The sequence below is a fragment of the Pleurodeles waltl genome, chromosome 1_2, assembly GCF_031143425.1.
Source record: "Pleurodeles waltl isolate 20211129_DDA chromosome 1_2, aPleWal1.hap1.20221129, whole genome shotgun sequence".
Lineage (NCBI taxonomy): Eukaryota > Metazoa > Chordata > Amphibia > Caudata > Salamandridae > Pleurodeles > Pleurodeles waltl.
In genome coordinates, this window is record NC_090437.1 from 708,502,456 (window position 1) to 708,518,131 (window position 15,676).

Here is a 15,676-nt window from a genome sequence, read left to right on the forward strand (position 1 = left end):
AACACAAATTCCAACCTATTACTGAGTGTACACACTCACATATGATTCCCACATATCTGTATGCCACTCCCTGATGCATGTCAACAGTCAGTTAATGATCATTCAACAATAAAAATGTGCAAATCACTAAGCTTAATAATTCCACATCAATGGCATGGAAATGCACATTGTAAATAAGTACTGTAGGTTTACCTGTTGTCCTTCATTGCTTCATGTCCTTCATTCCTGCACACATAACTATTTTCCAATAAATTCTTGAATGCACACATATGTGATGGAATCAAACATCATTCCATAAAGACAGGTTGATCATGTGGGAAAAAGTAGTGTAAACAATACTGCAAAAGTGAAAAATATACATGCCAACATGTCGGTACAAATACTGTTGGCAACAGTGATGTTAGCCAACTCATTTAACTGTACATTTCCCACTTACCAAGGGAAATTGTTGCTCAGTGACTGCACCCAAAGTGCACTATAAGCCATGTCACATGAATGAGGGCCACCATCGCATGAGAAACATTAGTGAGTACCAGCACTCATGACACACTGAAGACAAGTGACCTGTTGGGTGCAAATTTCACCTACAACATCAAACAACATGAGCTGATTGATCACTGTACTCAGCCATGTGTCTACTCAAGATAGCATATTGGTAGTGGGTTAGACTCTGTTCTGTACCTGGTCATTTGCACAATAGACAAGGCACATCAGCTTGCACCTACTACCAGACCTACACAAACAACAGCTTTTCTTGTTCGTCACACATGTGCCACCTCCAATATTCAGTGTGAGATTTCTGCTTCTAGCACATAAAGGTGACAATGTAAATGTATGAATCTGCCCAGGACTCACTCCCTTATAGCTCCTATGATTCCCTCAACCACCCATCAAGCTCTAGGTAGGCTACTGCCAGTAAGCGGGCCATGGGGGGGGGATCATGGTCCTGGTGTGCAACATGCCCATGTTGAGATAACAGCTCCAGCTGGCCCTCTGTGATCTTCCAGACCCAGCATCTCAGATCCTCCCTCCTTTTTTAACAATGGGCCCTGTGTCTGCGATAGATCCCTAGGATCTGCACCTTTTTGGTCATTGATTCCCAAATGGCTTGCTTCTGATGGGCGTTGACCTGTATGGATACAATAGACGAATGAAGAGATCATAATTGCATAATTTTGGACATCTTTTTGGTCCACACACATTTTGTAGACACCTAGCACAAGCATTCTGAATTTTTAACACACTATGGCCCTCAGTACGACCCTGGCAGTGAGTGATAAAGTGGCGGTAATACCATCAACAGGCTGGCGGTAAGTACAGCCAAATTATGACCATAGTGGTGATAACTCCCATAGACAGTGAATGTACCACACCAATCGCCAGGGCGAAAACAACACTCACCATGGCGGTAGCCATCAACAGCCAGGTGGAAGACAAAGTACTGCCCACCATATTTTGACCCTGCAATCTGCAACCTTTTCCGGGGCGGTACCAACACCATCAGAAGCCTGGCGGAAACGCATCACAGAAGAGAAAGGACTCACCATCAGAGACACAGGGAAGAACAATGCCACCATGGGACCCGAACTACAAGTTTTCCCAATGATCTTCTACGTTATGCTCCACCTGGAACACCAATGCAGACGAAGACGACGACGGTTAGTACAGCCTCCTAGCACACCAGGGAGGGAGGGAGGGAGGAAAATGAGAGTGACACACACAACACACACCCGACACACACACAACCATACACACAACCAGCTGCAGATGAAAAACAATTTGCCCCCGAAACACGGCAGAATAATGCAAGGACAACAGGAATGGGCGAAAGTGATTGTAATCAAATCAACATCTGAAAAACGTAATCGATTTGTCAATGAAACAGATATGTACACATTTACACAAAGGGACACTGCCCAGTCCAATGTACAAAGGGCCCACATGGCCACAGGGCACAGTCTAAGGCCCAACTCGAATCTTGACTTCATCCGGATAGTACTCTGCAGGTGCATCAGCTTGCAAATGGGCAGGCACCTCAGAGGGAGGGGGGACACCTCAGACGGATGCGGGATCAAGCCCACTGGCTCTGGATGGGGCTCCATGACCATTGCTCTGTCCTGAGGAGTGCAAGGCCACAGTCTCTGAAGAGGGTAACTTTCCCACTGGTTCTGGAGGGGGCAACTTGCCATTTCTCTTTGCTGGGGAGTGCAAGGCCACAGTCTCTGGAGTGGGTGACTTTCCCACTGGTTCTGGATGGGGCAACCTGCCCATTTCTCTTTGCTGGGGAGTACAAGGCCACATGCTCTGGAGTAGGTGACTTTCCCACTGGTTCTGGAGGGGGGAACTTGACCATTTCTCTTTGCTGGAGAGTGCAAGGCCACAATCTCTAGAGTGAGTTACTTTCTCACTGGTTCTGGATGGGGCCCCTCATATAGCAGTCCCTGGAGGGTGGCCTACATGGAACTGCTAGCGGTGATGGCTGCAGTGTGTTGGTGGATCGAGGTGCCTCCGGGCAGCCTCTGCAGTTGCTGATGGCTGCAGTGTGGTGGTGGATGGAGGTGCCTCCTGGGCAGCCTCTGCAGTTGCTGATGGCTGCAGTGTGGTAGTGGATGGAGGTGCCTCCTGGGCAGCCCCTGCAGTTGCTGATGGCTGCACTTCATCAGCTGGCAGTGGGGGCCTCATGACAGCTGGTGGTGGTGGTGGTAGAGGTGTCACCCTGACAGCCTCAGCTGGAGTAGAGGGCTTTGTCTCCTCCATTACACAGGGCGTGGATTCCTTACCCTTCCTGGTAGGGGTGGATGGCCTCTTCCCCTTCTTGGATGGAGGTGCAGGCTCCTTCCTCTTCTTGCCTGGATGTGCAGGCTCCTTCCCCTTCTTGCATGGAGGTGCAGGCTCCTTCCCCTTCTAGGATGGAGGTGCAGGCTCCTTCCCCTTCTTCGATGGAGGTGTGGTATCCTTACTACCAAGAGTAGGTATTGCTACCACTGTCCCCGTGGACTGTTTGGCTGAGGTGCTGGGCTGGGTCTTTGGTACCCTGCTCATACGGGCAGGACAGGGGGCGCAAGGGAAGGGAAGAAATCAAGTTGGGCAAGGTAAAGCTTTTAAGGGACGGTGGGGCGGGAGGAGGGATGAGTGATGGGAGTGGAGGTTGGGGGAGTTGTAGGAGGTGTATGTCTGCTGGATTTGGGTGCAGGTGCATGGGCTGCATGCTGATGTGAGGTGGATGGCTGTTGGGTGTGCAAGTGCTTGTGTTTGTGTGGTTTAGGAGGGGGACAGACAGGGTGGGAGAGAACAGATGGGACGCATGCATGGCTGTTGTGGAGTTGTCTGCTAGTGAGGTGTGTGAGCTGCTTGGTGTGGTGATGCTGGTGGTGGATGTTGATGTAGTGCATGCATGTAGTGTAATGGAGAAGGAGGAGGAGGAGGAGGAGGGGGAGACAGTGGAGGCAGTGGATGTTGTCATGTCTGCAACTGAATGGTGTTTGTGTGAGTGCTTGTGGGATGAAGTGTGGTGCTTGTGTTTGCCTGTTCCACTCTTGGGTGTTGTCCTGTGTGCATGCTCGTCTGTATGTGTTCCTGGGATGGGTTGGGGTTGAGGAGAATGGGACTGGGAAGTGGTAGTTGGAGGGGGGACGGTAGAAACAGCGACAATGGCTGCCATCAGAGAGGAGGCCAGAGCCTGAATCGATCTCTGTTGGGCCACCAATCCACAGTGAATGCCCTCCAGAAATGCATTGCATTGCTGCATCTGGGATGCCAGCACCTGGATGGCATTCACAATAATTGATTACCCTACAGAGATGAATCTCAGGACGTCAATAGCCTCCTCACTCAGGGCAGCAGGGCTCACTGGGGCAGGGCCTGAGGTGCGTGGGGAGAAGGAGATGCCCAACCTCCTGGGTGAGTGGGCACGGGCAACTCGCTGAGGGGCTGCTGGGAGGGCAGTGCTGGTACAGGGGAGGCGGCTGTACCTGCAGCTGGGGTGGTCACAGAGGTGTCCGCCACCACCAGGGAGCTCCCATCGGAGGAGGTATCTGAGTCTCTGTTGTCGCCTCCAGTCTCCGCCGTGGTGCTCCCCTCGCCCTCCCTCCCACTGGTTCCCTCGACATTAGTGGACTCTGCCTCCTGGTTCCTGTTGGATGCAGCTCCCTCTGTCACTGGTGCCCCTGCTCCTCCACCAGATGATGCTAATGCACACAATGACAGGATGACAAAACAAGAAAGGAGGGGCAAGAGACAAAGGATACACTGGGTCGATGACTGCACCAACACCACTATTGGCATACACATCACCATCATACACAGGGAACAGGTGTAAGCACTATGCATTGCACTACCAGTGATATGGCTAGTCACTAAGGCAAGATGAGGACCACACACCGCCAACTGCAGCACTCCTGGGACCCACAATGCCCTGGCTGAAATAGACTGCTAACAAGCTAGGTTGCCACACACCCATTACCCTTCAGATGACCCATGCTGCAATGTCTAGCCTGGCCTGAGGGGCACCCACTAACACACATCCACCACCTGGATACCACCCCACCAGGCAAAATATGTAATGATACCCACTATACTAACCCCCATGTGGCTGCTGTGATTCCCTCAAGCGCCCATTCAGCTCAGGTTAGGCCACCACCAGTATGCGGGCCATCAGGGGGTCAGGGTCCGAAGGGAACCCCTTCCTCGTTGGGAGGCTATCCCCAGCTGGGCCTCCGCAGTCTTCCGGGACCACCGTTTCTGACAATGGGTACTCCGCCTGCCATAGATCCCCAGGGTCCGCACGTTCTTGGCGATGGGACGCCATATTGCCTTCTTTTGATGGGCGCTGACCTGCAGATGCAATAAAGACAATAGAACACCATTAAACAAACAGTCCAGCCTGTCACAGAAATGGATCACCATACCCGTTTCCATTACCATTGGCACACACATAGCCCAGCGCACACCATGTACACCACCACAAGACATTCTCCCAGCCCCCCTTACACAATGCTTGCACACACATCTCCATGCATCCTTCCCACATGCATCGTGCCCAAAGTGTACTCACCTGTTGGTCTGGAGGCCCATACAGTTGTCCGTACTGGGGTAGAACCCCATCCACCACTCACTTCAACTCCCCTGAACTGAAGGCTGGGGACCTTTCCCCGGTCACACGGGCCATGGTAGGTTCCAGATACAGGTCACAGCAGTACACGCAGTGTAGCTGTTCTCCTGTTGAAGGTCAGAAAAACAAGTGAGGAATCAGATAGAAAATGGCGTTCACGTCCACGGCAGTGTACACCATCACTGCCGGTGTAGATCCCCATTGGCCACTATACTCCATAGAGCCCCATATTATCCAATGAGGAATTGCACTGCGGTGCAAGACCACCTTCCGCCACGATGCACAACATCAGCGTAATTACCTTATTTCCACCTGTCCCGACATACAGGACAGGCGGTCGCCATTTAGCGGGGGGCGAAACAGTCATACCGATCATTACTGCATCACAGATTAGATTGGCATATACTTCACCCTTTCCACTGTTCCAGTACACACGTGCACCATGTGGACTGCAGTTGTGATTTTGGTGTTCCAATTGTGACAGCCTTCTCTTGTGTCCCTTAGATGCCTACCATTGTGGATTAATAGGAGGTTGAGACATACACCTGTGTACAGACCCCTGGTGGACTTAGCTACACTGGAGGACAGGCATATTATCCTCACCTACAGACTGGAAAGGGCCACAATCACAGAGCTGTGTGCCCAGTTGGAGCCTGACCTGATCTCATCTATCCATCATCCGACTGGGATCCCCACTCTTGTGCAAGTGCTATCAGTGCTCCATTTCCTGGCAACAGGTTCTTTCCAAGTGACAGTGGGCTTGGCAGCAGGAATGTCACAGCCAGTGTTCTCAATAGTGCTGGCAAGAGTGTTGTCTGCCCTGGTAAAACACATGTGCAGCTACATTGCTTTCCCCCAGGTGGAAAATTTGGCCACTGTGAAGGCTGGATTCTATGCAATGGGACATATCCTCAATGTTATTGGGGCGATTGACAGTACACATATTGCGTTTGTCCCCCCGGCCAGAATGAACAGGTGTACAGGAATTGTAAGAGTTTCCACTCACTGAATGTGCAGATGGTGTGCCTAGCGGACCAATACATCTCCCACGTCAATGCTAAGTATCCTGGGTCGGTGCATGATGCCTTTGTTCTGAGGAATAGCAGCATCCCTCATGGGATGGCCCAACTAGACAGGCACAGGGTGTGGCTAATAGGTGAGCCTTGGTCCCCGCCCACTCTATGTTAGTGTATGCCTCTGGTGTTAACCCCATAGGATTGTGTGTGGCTCAATGTTGTCCCTAAATACTTGCAGGTGACTCTGGCTACCCAAACCTATTGTGGCTGCTGACCGCTGTGAGAAATGCCAGGACAGGAGCAGAGGAACGTTATAATGAGGCACATGGGCGAACCAGACGGATCATCGAGAGGACCTTCGGCCTCCTGAAGGCCAGGTTCAGTGCCTTCATCTGACAGGTAGATCCCTGTGCTACTCACCGGAGAAGGTCTGCCAGATAGTAGTGGCATGCTGCATTTTGCACAACCTGGCCCTCAGACGGCATGTACCCTTTTTGCAGGAGGAGGAGACAGGAGATGCCCCTGTGGCAGCAGTAGACCCTGATAACAGTGAGGATGAAGAGGCTAAGGATGAGGATGAGGACAACAGAACATCAGTTATCCGTCAGTACTTCCAATGACACACAGGTGAGACAGTGCAACTTCACATTTCTATGCCTATTGGTGTATTCTGTGTGGCTGTGGCATGAAGGCATTAACTTCCTTTTACCTCTACTTACTGTCACCTATGGTTTGTCATTTTTACAGATGTTGGTGATATAACAACTGTGTACTGATGTGCTGACTACAGCCAGCTACAGGTCATTATTCCTATGCTCTCACAACGTACAGTTCATTTGCAATGGATGTAACTGTTTCCATAAATACACATTTTCAACACATGAAATATTAGTAGTCGAGTTGTGTGCAAGGGTGTTTATTGTAGTGCTAAGAAATTTAGGGGAAAGTGCAATGGAATGGGGTGATGATGGTAGAAAGTCCAGGCTATTGTTCCAGTCTGTTTGTAGCACAGGCCCAGTGTCCAAGGGGCCATAGGAAGGGGAGCAACGGCAGTTCAAAGTGGACAAGGTGACTGAGTGGGACACAAGGGGGACAATCAGGAGAGTCTCATTTCCTGGCGGGGGTCTTGACAAGTGTCTCTTGCTCCTGTCTGGGTCGCAGGGAACGTTTGCGGGGTGGTTCACCTTCTGCAGGGGGATGGGTGCTGGTGGCCTGTGGGTCTTGTGGCGGGGCCTCCTGCCCACTAGTGGCAGCGGAAGTGGAGGGCTAGTCAATGGACTGGCTAGTGGTAGGGGCCCGCTGGTGTGCTGTTGCCACCCTCATGATGTTGGCCATGTCTGCCAGCACCCCTGCTATGGAGATCAGGGTGGTGTTAATGGCCTGCAAGTCCTCCCTGATCCTCCTAATACTGTCCCTCCTGCAGCCACCTGTTCTCCTGCACGTTGTCAAGGATCTGGCCCATCGTGTCCTGGGAATGTTGGTAGGCTCCCAGGATCTTGTAGAGTGGCTCCTGGAGAGTCGGTTCCCTGGTCCTGTCCTCCCTCTGGTGCACAGCAGTCCTCCCAGTGTCCCTGTTGGCCTGTGCCTCTGTCCCCTTAACGGTGTGCCCACTGACACTAACCCCCGGTCCCTGATTGTCTTGGGGGTGAGGTGTGGACTGGGGTCCCTGTACAGGTGGGCACACTGCCCGATTGATGTGTCCTGGAGACAGAGGTTTGAGTACGCTGGGTAGGTGCTGTGGTGTTGGATCCTGATAGGGGAGGCTCTGTGGTGGTCTGTGAGTGGGCTTGGGTGACCGGCTGTCCAGTGGTCCCTGATGGGCCAGGTAGGTCATCCGGATCCAGAAGTCCAGAGTTGCTGTCATCACTGGGGCGTCTTCTGTTGGGGGATTGGATAGTCGTGACACCTCCTCTCCACTGACATTGGCTGGGGTACCTGTGGGGATGTAAGTGATGTATTATGTTTCATGTGTATGACATATTGTACATCCCTGGCTTCCCCTCTATCATTGGTGTTGCCCTGCCACCTTTTGCTTATGTATGGTGGTGTATTGTGGGATTGTTAGTTTCCCTATGCTGTGCATGCTTTTGTGATGGGCGTCCATGCAGGGCTGGGAGGGCTGTCCATGCATTGGTATTGCATACAGGGCCTGGCATTGGTGTTAGTCATATGTGTAGGTACAGTATGTGGGATGGAGTGGAGTGATGGGAGTGAGGGTGAGAGGATGTAATGGCATGCAGGTATGGTGGTGATAAGTGGTAAATGTTGACTTACCAGTGTCCAGTCCTCTGGCAACTCCAGTGAATCCCTCAGGATGCAGTATTGCCAAGACTTGCTCCTCACATGCTGTGAGCTGTGGGGGAGGAAGTTGGGGCCCACCGCCATTCCTCTGTATGGCGAGCTGGTGCCTTGCTGCAATGGAACATACCTTACCCTGTAGGTCGTTCTACCTCTTCCTGATGTCGTCCCTTGTTCTTGGGTGCTGTCCCATGGCGTTCACCCAGTCCACGATTCTCCGCTGTAGCTTCATCTTCCTTGCAATGGATATTTTCTGTACTTGTGCTCCAAACAGCTGTGGCTCTACCCTGACAATTTCCTCCACCATGACCCTTAACTCCTCATCTTTGAAACGGGGGTGGTTTTGTGGGGACATGGGTGTTGTGTGGTATGTGCTGGTGAGAGTGTGTTGAGTAGTGTGGCGGGGTGTGTAATGTGGGGTGCTTGAGAGATGTATGGGTGTAAGTGGTGTGTGTCTAGTTGTCTCAGTGGTCTTGGTGTCAGTCTGGTGGCAATTATTTATATTCGTAAAGGGTTGTGGGTAATGTGGAGGTGTGTTTTATAGTGCTGTGGGTATGGTGTGGTATGTGTGTCAGGTGTGTGTTTTTCATATTGGCCAATGTGGTGTTGTTTTGTATGTGGGTGTCCATTCTGAGCGTGGCGGTATGTACCGCCAATGGTTTACCACCATTGAATGTCTGCCGTGGTGAGTCGTGGGTCATAATGTGGTGGGCGTTGTTTTGTTGGTGTAACGGTATGGGTGTTGGGACCGCTACTTTTGCACTGACCTTTGGGCTGGCGGATTTGTGTATGTGGCTGTATTCTGTCGGATTGGTGTGTGTGTGTCATAATATGGCGAACTGATATTTGCCACCGTGGAGGTATATTGGTGACCGTCAGCGTGGCAGTAAGCAGAACTTACCGCCTATGTCATAATGCTGGCCTATTATGTGGACATTTCACATGCTGATAAGTACAAGGATATACATGCACACTTTGTAGTCATCTGCTGACTATCCACAACCCTGGTCATGATCTACTCTGACTAACCAAGCATACTAACTTCATGTAGCCCAGGGCAATCCAACATTAACTGATGTGAGCTACAATGAAACACAACACACCATTCTGACCTTATGAAGGGTAAACTACTTGTGCATGACTGCACAGACACCTTTAGATCCATGCTCTTTGACTTGTTACATATGGTCCATACAAGCTACCACCATAGTCAAGACTTAGGTCACAATGAAAGGGCTGGCATGGTTTTTACTGAGAGCTTCCTTTCTGTGGATGAGTGGGCATGTGGACTACCTAATGGAATACCAAGCTGCATCTGATTGAATTTGTGTGGTATGTACTAGTATCAAAGGACACACCTTTTAGCATATGTGGCACTCTTACAGAGATGGCATTCAACATACCAAGTTATGTTTGGTCTGATTGGTTCAATGTAACAAAGCTACTGATTCACACACAACGATCTCTCCAGAACTAATCAACTATCTGCACTGTCACTTGTGCATGGCGCCAGTACAGTGCAAACATGACTTAGGGAAAAGTAACAACAGACATGTGGGAGTAAGGGGCCTGTCAGTAGGAAATGTCACACATTGAGAATGTGGGTAAATGGAAAGATGTAGCAGGTCAGGGGGTTAACTCAGTCACCATTCCAAATGTAGTCGCTGTAAAAGTATACAACCCTGCTATTGGTTCTGAAGAATCATTTTAGGAACAATCCAAGGATCTTCAGGTCTACAGGGAGTTTATCGTCTGCATCAATTGCATTGCCATAGTAACCCTGCCCCAGCATGGGCTATGGCCCCTAATGGGAAAACCTATGACAGGCCTTGCTCTCTGCAGGCTGAACATACTGAACCAACATGAACATCACATTTTCATCACTTCAATACATACCAGTACATCTTGTGGCCATCCTATGTGTGAACTCAAGGTTGTGTGGCACTCTGAAGGAGTCAGTGAGGTTTAGCTAGCTATCAGACAACAGCGTTCCAAGGCCTAATGTGGGCTGACTGATATGTGGGACTGTACACATTGCTAACATCCTCCTCAACTGTTTCTAACAGTACACAAACACAGCTCATGCTGTACTTCAAATACATTTGTTTTCTTATTTACCATCATCTGATCATCACATATGTCATTGTTACCCTGAAAAGTTTACTTGCGTAGACATGTGAATGCAACAGAAGGAGGATCTAGGTCTTATCACACATCACACAAGACAATGGTCATTCGAAATACACAAAGTACAGGGCTCCACAATCCATGACATGTACATCCTATGTATGGACCGCAAAATGTAACTACAGTCATCCAAAAAAATATCTGGGACTCAGAGGCACATTGTAGCCTGTGGTAAAGGAAAGAATAGTGTTGACCATAGTCAAGTATGTATGTGAAGTAGCTACCTGTGCCTCTGATGATCCATAGAGCTGACCATACTGGGGAAGGACCTCATCAACAAGTTTTTCCAGCTCCTCTGCCGCATGGTTGACTTCTGCTGGTGGTGGCAGCTTCCAAAAGTCCAATATTCGAGGTCAGGCATCCACCATTATATCGGTTGATGCCTGGTAAATGCATCACTACTACTACAAAAGTGGCGTAACATGTCAACATATGTAATACTCCATTGTTGCTTAGTTTCTAGTACACAATAATTAGTGTAGTGTGTTGCTGGTCATAAATGCCAAATGACCGCAGTGCACTGTACACCACCAGTGACAGTATTTTTGGAGGGAAAACACTTTCTATAACAAGGTGCACATGAGGACCAGACAGGTGTATGATGTGCACATATTTGTTGTAGACTTGTGTAGTCAACAATGGGAATTATAGCTGGATCTTGGGGAGTAGACAATTAAAATGTGAAATGTGTCAAATGGTTTTTCACCAAAGATTGTTTTGTCTCATTACTTTTGTCTTACTTATCATATATATTGCTCTCGACACCGTGACCAATGCACCTATTTATTTGATTCCACACATAGGTACCTTGAGAGAGGAAGGAGACGACACCCTCCAGTGTATTATTCATTTCCAGACCTTCAGACCCTGGAAGAAAGGGATGTAATAAAAGAATATCATCTGAATAGACAAACTATACTAGATCTGTGTCTTCATTTGGAGCCAGATCTCATGCCACAAAACACGAATCCAACATGTATACCATCCATTGTGAGACTCATGGCAGTATTACATTTTCTGGCCACAGGGTCATTTCAGTAGACAGTGGATTTATCCAGTGGTATGCCACAACCTATGTTCAGTGGTGTTTTAAAAGATGTGCTATCAGCAATGATGAAGCACATTGACAGCTTTATCAGGTTCCCCAGATATGAGGATTTAGCTAATGTGAAGATTGGCTTTTTCAGATTTAGTTGCCTCCCACATGTGGTGGGAGCCATTGATGTCACCCATTAGTGACACCACATGCCAGTGAACAAGTCTATTCAATCAGGAAGCACTTACATTCTATCAACATGCACGTGGTCTGCTTGCCAGATATTTACATTTCAAGCATCTGTGCCTGGTTCCCAGGCTCAGCCCATTATTCCTTTGTAATGCAGAACTACACCATAGCCCAGCTGATGTAACAACTTGAACCGAAGACGGCCTGGCTTGTTGGCAAGTAATATCTGTCCTACCTTTGTGTGTGCAATGTCAGGTGCCATAATCAGAAAGTGTGTGACTTATTGTAGTTCTTATGTCTCACTATAAAACAAGAGACTCAGCATATACCATATTGGTTGTTAACACTGCTGAGGAATCCATCTATGCCAGGGGAAGTCCACTGAAATGAGACCCATGGAAGAACATGGCAGCCAGTTGAGTGGGCTTTTGGGCTCCTGAAGGCCAGATTTCAGTGTTTGGACAAGAATGGGGCAGTCCTCTTCTACATACCCGGGAAGGTGTGTCAGATCACCATGCTCCATAACATTTCCCTGTGATGGAACATCCCTTACATTGCAGAGGTGGAAGAGCCTGAGGTCCCATTGGGTCAGGATCCTGAAATGCCAAATTATGATAATAATAATGAAGAGGAAGGAGGTGACTTGCCACAAGACCCTATTGATAGCTTTTTCTCATGAGTGTAAGTATGTCATGAGATGTCATGACTTTGACTGTACAATCAACTCTTGTTGTGATGAAGTGAGGAGTATATATTTTTTAAGCGTTATGAGTCTGAAGCTCAGGAAAAAACTTGCAAAGGGTGTTTGGTGATGACGTTTTTGACACATTCACATTTAGTAAATGTTGCTTTATTTATGTCAGATTTTTGTTATGGTTATTTAGTAAATGCTGCTTTGTTTATGTCAGATATTTGTCATGGACTGTGCTCTTCAGATGTTTGCTATGTGAAGTGTATAGTATGTTTGGTTTCATAACTGTACTTTGTTTTTGTGTTTGTGTAGGTACCTTCACCATGACACCTTCATTTGGACAATTCAGAGTTGTGACACTGGCCTGTATTTGATGCTGTTGGGACATATGAAGTGGACATGGATTGCTCCTGGGAATGTATGTCACAGACTTTGGGTGTATAAGACCTGTGCCAAGACAGCTTGCACAGTGATAGGATGGAAGTTAGGGAGAATCAATTGGACTTGTTCCGTGTCATGTGGTGGCCATGATGCATTATGTGTGTCATCATGTTGTGAGTACATATATCATTGTAGGCCAAATCCATGTTAGTTTTACTTCATATTGGCTAAACACTCTTTGAGTTCAAACTGTATGTAGTTGTTGATGTGTTTCACCATTGTAGGCCAAAGTGACTGTGGCACATCACTGACATTTGTTTGTGTCAATCCACTAGATGTAAAGGCACTGGGTTGTAATGACCCTGTGATCAGGAACTGTTGTACTGCCATCTGTCTGAATCTTGCATTATGTGATGTTGGATTCCTTTTGTGAGGTAAGCGATATGACTCCAGCTGATGACATCAACCAAATTCATATTTGCCTATTCTACAGGACAATGTTTGATATATCGGTTCCTTCCATTATCTGGAGGCCTGTGCCTCTAATTTGATCACTTACACAGTACCATTAAATCATGTTTGATTTTCTGTGTATCTGACACCTTGATAGCCTATGATTTGATCACTTACACAGTACAATTCAATCATGTTTGGTTTTCTGTCTATCTGACATCTTGATAGCCTATGATTTGAACAATGTAATAAAATTATTCTTAGACAAGAAACTTGTATCTATATGTTGGTGTGGCATGATTGTGATCCTGAGCTAAACATTGTGTACATGCAACATATTCATTCTTACACATGTAGCTTGTTTTGTCATTGCATAGATCACATAGTCTTACGCACCTACATTGGTAAATGTGAAATTGACTACAGTAGACAATTAGTTTGTGCCTTGTGAATTTATTAAATTGTTAAAGGTGAACACATACTTGGTGCAAAAACAAGATGTAGATGGCTTTGATGTACTTGCACCCCGGGAAGGGGTAGATGGTGGTGGAAAAGCCCTGCTCACAGTTGTATGGATGTCCCCTGTTGGGGTGCCCATGTTGGTATTATGGGCCACCATCTGTTTGTACATGTCCCTCTACAGCTGCTTGATTTCCTGGAGTTCAGTTACTACCTGGTCCATCACGCCTTGGGACTCCTGATAGACCCCCCTGACTTGGCGGATGGTGTCCTGGTCGTGAGTGGCCATAGTGGCCTCACTCTGCCAGCCCATAGCATCCCTCCCAAGCACCCTAACCCACAAGCATGTGCCCTTGGCCCAGAGTTCCCTCTCCTACTGGGTCCTGGTCCCTCTGTAGCTGGGGTGGTGATTTCCTCTTAATTATTCAGGCTGGGGAGATTGTACTAACAGTGCTAGGTACACAGGTTGGGATGTATGTTGCTGGCAGAGTTGGTGTAGCAGCTCTACCTGGTCCGTCATCCTCGGCCTCATGTCCAGGAGCGTTGTCATTCCTGAGGGCTTCATCCGAGGGTGGGTTGGGAGTCTGTTTGGTGGGCAATGTCTGCCCAGGTGCAGTGCCAGTTAGACCTGTTGAGAAAAAGAGTATATTGTTATTGGTGGAAGTGTGGAATCTACATTCAAATGTTTAGTGTCACAGTAAGTAGAGACCAACGAAAATGTTAATAGGTAGGGTTTCCTATTGTAATATATTTCCACGGCATTGAAGCTGTTGAGAAGAAGACATTTGCGGATGTTGCAAAAATGATTAGAATCGAGCAGCAAATTAGATGTGCTGATAATTTGCATTTTGGATTAAGGAATGAACATGACATCTGACAAATAGCTAAGCCAACACAGTGGAGAAGTAACGTGTATTTGACCATTCCATGGCCTAGTTGTATAAGATACAGGCAAACACACAACTTGGTTGAATATGTAGCAGTGGACATCAAGTGAGCAGGACAGTCAATGGGTTACCTGACACTTCTAATTGGCTGAAGCAGCTTAATGCCTTACAACATCTTGATGTACACACTTATTAAGGTGTCACTCATGGCATCAACAGTGTAATTTGGGGTTACCGGGACAACATTAGGGTCAGTAGGCATACGGGTTTAAATGTTAAGCATGATATCTAGATTGCTCAGGCCATGATGATTGAATATCAGTTGTGACATGGCTTACAAGTGTATTTGGGCAAGGGCACAATGGCCTCTTGTTTTGAGTTACAGAGAGAGAGCCTCATGGTAGTTGTAGTCATGTCACTTTCTAACTCCCATCACTAGATAAATGGTAAACTCCATGATGAGTGGACATCAATTGTGACATGGCTAACAAGTGTCTTTGGGCAAGTGCACTATGGCCTCTTGTTTTGAGTTAGAGAAACAGAGCCTCATGGTAGTTGTAGTCATGTCACTTTCTAACTCATAACAATAGACAAATGGTGAACTCCATGATGAGTGGACATCAGTTGTGACATGGCTAAAAAGTGTCTGGGCAAGTGCACAATAGCCTTTTGTTTTGAGTTACAGAGTGAGGGCCTCATAGTAGTTGTAGTCATGTCACACTATCTTCTTCCAACCACTTGACAAATGTTTAGTCTGACATACCTGTTGCCACACTGCAGTTAGGTATATTAGATATATTTACGTGTTGACACATTCCATGTGCCCCGGGATGATCTTTTGAAATTAAAATACTCACAGGCCCCATTCCAACATATTGCATGTGATGGAGATTGATGCATGTGGTGTTATATATGACAATACACATTGAAAATCTACTGTCGCTAACCCTTTGGGTATTGCAGGCTAGG